General features: G+C 35.4%; 1 non-coding gene across 1 annotated transcript; it reads right to left on the bottom strand.

Annotated features, from left to right (window-relative positions):
• Positions 1–1,320: 1,320 nt before the first annotated feature.
• On the bottom strand, positions 1,321–1,423 carry LOC119261492 (U6 spliceosomal RNA). Its single transcript, XR_005129033.1, has one exon. It is a non-coding gene; the product is annotated as a U6 spliceosomal RNA (small nuclear RNA).
• Positions 1,424–1,629: the final 206 nt, after the last annotated feature.

Raw genomic sequence — 1,629 nt, 5'->3', positions numbered from 1 at the left:
AATGAGTTGATTCATAATGGGAATGTGAGGGAAACACAAATACTTAGAGCAATGGGTTTGGACAGAGTATTTGAATCCATCTTCATGAGTTGAAACAGAAATATCAGCAATTGAATGGATGGCTCACTTATTGGAGGTACACTTTCAAGGCCTTGTATTATCTCTTGTTAAATGATATCCTATGTTTCCAATTTTACTAACAGATATAATATCTGCTCAGATTGTGGTAAATGCTATGAAATAATGACTTTTGTTTTCTCTAAACTCAATAAAACTCAAGTGTTTTTCAACATAGAATGTCATACTTTGACACCTGCACAATATTTTTAGACCTGACGTTGGAAAAATGTGTGTGTGTTTTAGGATGAAATTTCCTTGACATTGCCACTGTAACTAAATCTGCATTTCTTGCTATTATTCTATTTGTAGATTTTTTGGCATCAAATTTAGCTTGTAGAAACCCAAATTAAGTTGAATTTAACAATCTATCAATTGGGATGATTCTTTCAAACATCACTGCAGATACTGTTGTAGGAGGTTTGTTGAGCTCTGGCAGCCCATGGCTGGTGAGAAGGAAATTATCCCTCTGGGATTCAGGGGAATTCTCTAGGTAGATGTCCATTCAATTCTGAAAAAAAAAAAAAAAATGTGCCAGGAAGCAAATTGCCACATTGGTGATAAGTCTACCCAGAAAGTTTGTCATTTGGGTGTGAGCAAGACTCATTAGCATATCCATATTGGGGTGCTGGTAAGACTTTTAGGAAGTTGTTGTTGGGAAGCTGGTGAGAAGAGTTTGGTGTCCAGGACCTGCCAGATTAAAGAGTCTTCATATAGACCTTCATAAAGAGTTTTCATAAGTTTATTCATATTATATGAAATTGTGTGGATCTATTTTTCCACTGTATGGATGTTATCCATTGAATTCATGTCTTTTACCACAGTCTACTGCACTCTTGCCCCTTCTCTACATTGCATTTCTCTCTTCTCCTCCTTTCCTGAGTTTCTCAGATGTGTGGTCTGCTTTCAAGGACCAGTCTTACATTGGTCTTTGTCTGATCCCTTTGGTTTCTCTAGATTCTTAATTGAAACTATCTGGTATTTATATTTCTCCTTCTGGCTCACTTTGCTTAGAATAACCCCTTCCATTTCCATCCATGTTGCTGCAAATGGCATGAGTTTATCTTTTTGTTGTTGTTGCTGAGTAGTATCCCATTGTGTATATATACCATGTCTTCTTCATCCACTAACCTCTTCTGGGGCATTTAGGTTGTTTCCATCTCTTGGCTATGGTAAGTAGTGGGGCTATAAACATAGAAGTGCAGGTTTCCTTTCAAATTACTGTTTTTGTGTGCCATCCTTACACAGGCTCCATGCTCATCTTCTCTGTATTGTTCCAATTTTATTATATGTGCTGTAGAAGCAAATGCTAAATTTAAGATTATTTCCAAATTAAATATTTTTCAAAAGAAAAAAAATCCCACTAAAAAAATGCAAGTATGAATTTCCAAATATTATTTTGACTAAAAAAAGGCAAACAGAAGTGTACTTTCAGTATGATTCCATTTGGATGATGTTCTAGAATAGATTAAGCTACTATATTATTAGAAATAACTATAATTGCCTGAGCAG

This window comes from Talpa occidentalis, unplaced genomic scaffold (assembly GCF_014898055.3).
Source record: "Talpa occidentalis isolate TD23 unplaced genomic scaffold, MPIMG_talOcc4v2.1 talOcc4.6, whole genome shotgun sequence".
Lineage (NCBI taxonomy): Eukaryota > Metazoa > Chordata > Mammalia > Eulipotyphla > Talpidae > Talpa > Talpa occidentalis.
Note: the sequence above shows the minus strand (reverse complement) of the source record. Positions and strands in the feature narration are given on the sequence as shown.